Genomic DNA, 6680 nt, shown 5'->3' on the forward strand with positions numbered 1-6680 from the left:
ACGCCGCCGCTTTGCCTTGGTGATTTGCCTGCTGGCCGCCTATTTGCTTGTGCCGGCCCACGGACAGGTCAGCCCTTCTCTTGTGAGCATTGCTGCCCAGATGGGGGCACGAAGGAATGTGATCCCTTTGGTCCTGGCTGAGACACTCTTGGGTTTGGACTTGGTGTATACGGGCCAGTCGGCCGCTTTCAGCGGGAGCCCGCTTTTGCTTCAGGTAACCTCACTCAGCTCACCTTTTTCCGGTTTTTCACACGTTCTCGTTTTACCTCGACACTCGGCTTAGGCTGCTTCCTAGCTCCTTACTTGTCTTTTCGCTCAGGCTTTATCTGACTTCTTACTTGTCTTTTCACTCATACAGTTATGGTTATCGGACAAGTTGAACCTACTGCATCCACCGGTGGCGGGCTGGAATCTCTTTCCGAAGAGGATTCATCAAAGGGAGATGCGGTATCCTGACATGGATATAGAAGGCTGGTATGAGTTCATGCAGCAGATGCAGCTTGATGAGATTGCCTGGAGGTGCCCCTGGCTGGACCTCCCGGATATGGCTATTCACTCCGATGGGTTCGATAGGGTGGTGATCACGGGACTGTCGAGCTTCACTTTCTACATTCCCGGCCGTGCTCTTCGACAGCTGGGTGCCTCTCAGGAGAATCACCGGATCAGCATCGGGGACTTCCGCGTCCCGAATTTCAACGCTCAAACACTCAACGGTTACCAGAGGCGCTGGGGCCTTAAAGCCCTCCAAGCCGCGATGCCGGAATTTACCACGAGGCTACGGAGTCGCTACAGACAGTGGCTGAAAGCAGATGTGAATGCAAGGGAAAATATTGACTGACTCCGGGCCACTTTGCTATGCTTAGAATAAACTGCAAGCCGTTAGGCCTCTTTAAGCATTTTGTTCTATTTTTCATGCTTTAACTATTTTTAAGGCTTTTATGCTCAGCTCATGTATTAGAAGTAGTAATTTGCAATAAAGTTGAAAGACAACGGATTTCCCCTTTTCTGATTCACTTCAATGCAACCTTGACTTGTGCTCGACCTCCTCGAACTGCGATATGGACCCAAAAATGTCGAACCTGGATCGAAATTTCGATGGAATGTGACCGAATCTCAAAGTGAGACTGCCTACGTATCCCTTTTCAAGGAATCAGGTCAGAACGTAGTTCAGGCTAAGGTTCGCTCGTGTATTTTACCTCTCCTTTTACGCTCTAACTTTTGCCTAGCACCGCCTTTTCAGGTTTTTGGTCTAGCGAGCTTTCGACTTTTGCCTATTTATATATATATTTTTTGCCTAGAACCGCCTCCTTAGGTTTTCGGTCTAGCAGGCCGCTCTGACTTTTGCTTGGAATCGCCCACCCTTGTGGTTTTCGACCCAACGAGCATCTCTCAGGGATAGTAACGTTTGAGCTGATCTAGGTTGACTAGGGTGTTGAATTCGTTGCCGTCGAGGTCGATGAGCTTAGCAGCACCCCCGGATAGGATGGTCTTGATGATGTACGGCCCGGCTCGTTTCGGCCTGAATTTCCCGCGGGGATCAAACACTGGGGCCCGGATCTCCTTTGTAACCATGTCTCCCTCGACTAAGCCCCTGGACTTCACCTTCTTGTTGAATGCGCGAGCAATTCGACGCTGATACCCCTGAACATGATACAAGGCGCGGAGCCTCCTCTCATCAAACAACATCAGCTCGACGAATCTTCCGCTTAACCAGTCAGATTCCTCGAGACCGCTTTCGACCATGATTCTCAGCGACGAGACCTCAAGCTCGATGGGAAGCACTGCTTCCATCTCATAGACCAAAGAAAAAGGAGTTGCACCAGTTGAAGTGCGGATAGACGTTCGGTACCCCCAAAGGGCGAGAGGCAGCTGCTCATGCCAATCTCTTGCAGACTCGGTGGTCTTCTTGATGATCATCTCGACATTCTTGTTTGCAGCTTCGACCGCCCCATTTGTCTGTGGGCGATAGGTCGTTGAATGGTGGATCTCGATACCGAATTCCTCAAAGAGTTCCAGGACCCTTCCCTTGAAATGACTTCCGTTATCGGACACAAACGCCTGAGGAACCCCGTACCGATAGATGATGTTCTTTCGAATGAACTGAGCAACCTGAACCGTTGTCAGTGTCTTGTACGATTCGGCCTCGACCCACTTGGTGAAGTAGTCTACCGCCACTAGTATGAACTTATGGCCATTTGAAGCAGACGGTCTGATCATCCCAATAACATCGATGCCCCAAACAGAGAACGGCCACGGTGAAGTCATGCCATACAGTTTAGATGGAGGGACATGTTGCAGGTTTGCGTGGATTTGACATTTGTAACAGCGCCGGACGTAGTCGATGCATTGCGTCTCCATTGTAGACCAGAAATAACCCTGCCTGAGGATTTTCCTAGCGAGCATGACGCCGCTCATGTGAGGCCTGCAGACTCCCTCGTGAATCTCTTCCATTATCCTTGTTGCTTCGACGCCGTTGACACAGCGCTTGTGCATTCCGCAGTGCGACCTTCGATACAACTTCCCCCCACAGATGATGTACTGAGAAGCTAGCCTTTGCAAAGCAATCCGATCCTTTTTTGTGGCCTCGTCAGGAAACTCCCCGCGCTCCACAAAGTTCCAAATGTCATGGTACCAGGGCAGGCCATCATCGACATCATCAATGGCGTTGATATACTCGTAAGCAGGCAAGTCCCTCTATTCAATCACAATTGGCCGCAGCTTGACACCTGTTGGAAGTTCGATCATCGAAGCCAAAGTCGCCAAAGCATCGGCGAAATGATTCTTCAAGCGTGGAACATGGGTGAAAGTCACCTTATTGAAGCGAGGAATCAGTTCTTCCAAATCTTGGTGATAAGGCTTCAGCTTTTCTTCACGAACCTTCCAATCTCCATTGGCTTGGGAAACCACCAAATTTGAATCCCCAATTACTTTGAGCTTCTCGACACCTAAAGAAATAGCAGCTTCCATCCCGACGATGCAGGCCTCATACTCGGCTTGATTGTTGGTGACATCGAAATTTAGCTTGAAGGCGAGCGGAATGTGAGCGCCGGTGGGCGTGATCAACAACACTCCGATCCCAAATCCCTTCTGGTTAGCGGCCCCATCAAAATAGAGCGTCCATACTTCCTCAACCACTGTTAAAACCTCCTCGTCGGGGAAAGTGAAATCTATGTCTTCCGGGCCGTCAATCGGGTGATCGGCCAAAAACTCAGCCACAGCGCGTCCCTTTACAAACTTCCTTGTGACGTGTTGGAGTTTGAACTCAGCCAGCAGAAGCAACCAACGCTCTAGCTTATGGGTGAGCGCCGGCTTCTCGAACAGATACTTAATAGGATCCATCCAAGAAATCAGTCTCACCGAATAGGCTAGCATGTAGTGTCTAAGCTTTCTGGTAGCCCAAACTAGCGCCCAACACGTCTTCTCCAGAGGGGTATAGCGCTCCTCGGATCCAACCATCTTCTTGCTCAGATAGTATACAGCCCTCTCGACCCCATTGTTTCCTTCCTGTGCTAGCAAACATCCCATAGCTGTTGGAGAGACAGACAGATACAGAATCAATGGTCGACCTGGCGTAGGCGGCATCAGTACAGGCGGGTTCTGCAAATATCTCTGAATAGACTCGAAGGCGGCCTGGCATTTCTCTGTCCATTCGAACGGGACTCCCTTTTTGAGCAAACGGAATAACGGCTCGCAAGTTAAGGTTAGCTTGAAGATGAACCTGCTGATGAACTGGACCTTCCCTAGAAAACTTTGCACGCCTTTCTCAGACTTGGGCGGCTCCATTTCAAGGATTGCTTTGATTTTGGAAGGATCCACTTCAATCCCCCTTGCGGTGATCAGGAATCCCAACATTTTTCCTGACGTGACCCCAAATGTGCACTTTTGTGGGTTCAAACGCACATTGTACTTGCGAAGCCTTTCAAGAAACTGCTTGAGTGAAGGAAGATAGTCTTTTTCCTCCTTTGCCTTTACGATCATGTCATCGACGTAGATCTCAACGGTTTTGTGGATAAAATCATGAAACAGTGTCGTTTGAGCCCGTTGGAAAGTGCACCCGGCGTTCTTCAACCCAAACGGCATCTTCACATAGCAGTAGGTGCCCCATTCCGTGACAAACGTCGTTTTCTCTTGGTCCTCAGGTGCCACAGAGATCTGGTTGTATCCGGAGAATCCGTCGACAAAAGAGAGCAAGGCATGCCCCGCCGTGTTGTCCACAAGCACGTCAATGTGTGGCAAGGGAAAACTGTCTTTGGGGCTTGCCTTGTTTAAGTCCCTAAAGTCGACGCAGACTCGGATCTTTCCGTCCTTCTTGGGGATAGGCACGATGTTGGCCACCCATTTGGGGTATTCTGCAACCCTTATGAATCCCGCATCAATCTGCTTTGTAACCTCTTCCTTGATCTTCTGAACCCAATCCGGCCTCATCCTGCGGAGTTTCTGTTTGACGGGGACAGCCCTAGGCTCCAACGGGATTCGATGCTGCACTATTTCAGGATCAATGCCGGGCATATCCCTGTGAGACCACGCGAAAACCTCGGGGAATTCTTTGAGAAGCTCGATTGTTCCAGCGTGATTTTCCGGGGATAGATTCGCACCAATTTGCATCATACGGGGGTCATCCTCGTCTTTCAAATTTATAAGAATTACTTCTTCTTTTAGAGGCTGAGCACGCCTTTCATCTTCCTTTCCGATGAGGGAACGCAACTCAACCGGGATGTCCCCGTCGAAGTCTGTTCCTTCATCATCAAGGTCGACACAGTTTATATAGAAGCTAGCAAAGTAGTCAGAAGTAGGATCATGCATTTCATAAAACCCCACAGGGTTGCCAAGTACAACAGACTCGAACTCGAAGTAAAAGCTACGACGTGGAGGGCCAAGAGGCACAAACTCCGACTCTGAGCTAGACTTAGACTCGACAGACTCTGTGTCAGATTCAGACTCATCGTCAATGCATGTTAGACGCGGAGTGAAAATGCAGTTATTGAGACTTCCCTGTGCCTTCACGATGAGGGAGGTAGGATCCTCGAGAGCATTTGAGGAGTCGGGCCCCAGCATTAGCACTTTAGCTTCTTCGCCCTTGCCAACCAAACCTACTTGGGAGAATAGCATCTCCAGACCCCCTTGACCAAAAGCCTTCAGCCAATCAAACTCTTCCTTGGTCTGACCCAGCCGTTTCTCGAATTCCCCTTTGGTAAGCTTCTCTTCGGCCGTCTCCTCATCGGACCAGGTGTCCGTAGCAAAGATTTCAAATCCCGGCAGCCAAGTGGAAGTCTCCGGATCCTAAAATGGCTCTATCTGTCCTGAATAAGCAGAGCCTCCTCCTTCTCGCACAAAGTAGCTATCGAGGTTACCAAAAAGGGTTCGAGGTTTTCCCGTGTCTTTCCTCTTTTTGGCGTCTTTGGCCGGCGGAGTGTAGCCTAGTCCAAAGCGGCCTTCGGTGGAAGGAAAGGCAGGGAACTCAGCGATCCCTTGTTGGTTGACCCCGAGTCCTAGTCCCGGCATGAATGACATCTTCCTCATCATTTCGAGGACAGTTGAGCTTATGGTGAAGTCATCATCCATGGCGATGGCGAGGACTGAGCCAGATGTGTCGAAAGAGAATCCTCCGAAGTCCGAGTCTTCTTCCCCGTGCATAATGCCCAAGACAGGCATCCCATCATCCGTGAGCGGGCGGATCCCCGAGTCCGCGCAGATCGTTAAAGTTCCGGTAGGTAGCCCCAGCATGACTTTCTGGTGCAGGGTTGAAGGTACTGCCATGATGTCGGCCCTATGAAGCCATGGCCTGCCCAGCAGCAGGTTGAAGGTGGCAAGGACATCGACCACGTGGAATTCTACGTCCATCTCGAAGCCCTCAGCATCCAGCTTTAGCATTAGAGTTCCTTCCACTATGCGGCGCGTGCTGTCGTATGCCTTGACGGCCAGGTTAGTGGGCGTTAGGTCACTCTTTGAGAATCCCAAACGGTAGGCCACCCTCATTGGGCAAACGTTGATGGCAGAGCTGTTGTCGATTAGCACGGTTGGCACCCAATGACCCCGGCACTTGACGGTGATGTGCAGCGGGCGATTGTGAGCAGTTCCTTCGACGGGCAGATCCCTCTCGGTGAAAGTGACGGAGTGCTTAGAGAGAAGTGGCAGCACGAGAGCAATCATGGCCTCGGGGGTGATGTCGATCGGTACTGTGAGCAGGGCCAACGCGGAGGATAGCTTTTCACGATGCTCCTTTGATGACGATATCAAGCCCCAGATAGAGACGGCGGCCGGAATCCGTTCGAGCTGTTTCAAAATGGCGTCTTCTTCTGGAACCCCATTTGGAAAGGGTGGATCATTCCTTTGAGCAGCGGGAGCAGTGGTTTTCTGACCGGGCGGATTGGACGAGCTTCCAGCCTGGAGATTGGATGGCTGAAACACTCGGCCGCTCCTAGTGACGTTGGCCACATCCCACCAAGAAGATGAGTCAATGGAATCCCACAGATCGGTCGGTACTTCTTCCAGCTTGCGCTTTCCCTTGTTCGTTGATGCCACCGTTGCAGACGAGTCTGTCCCCAGAGCTATGTCCCATTCCAAGTCCTCCATCACTAGTCCTTCCCAAAAGGTAGGATCCTGTACAGCCTCTTCCTCAAATGGCGCCCCCGGGTTAGTGACGAACGGAATGTCCCAAAACCCTCCATCGACGAGAGCAG

This window comes from Rhododendron vialii, chromosome 11a, assembly GCF_030253575.1.
Source record: "Rhododendron vialii isolate Sample 1 chromosome 11a, ASM3025357v1".
NCBI lineage: Eukaryota > Viridiplantae > Streptophyta > Magnoliopsida > Ericales > Ericaceae > Rhododendron > Rhododendron vialii.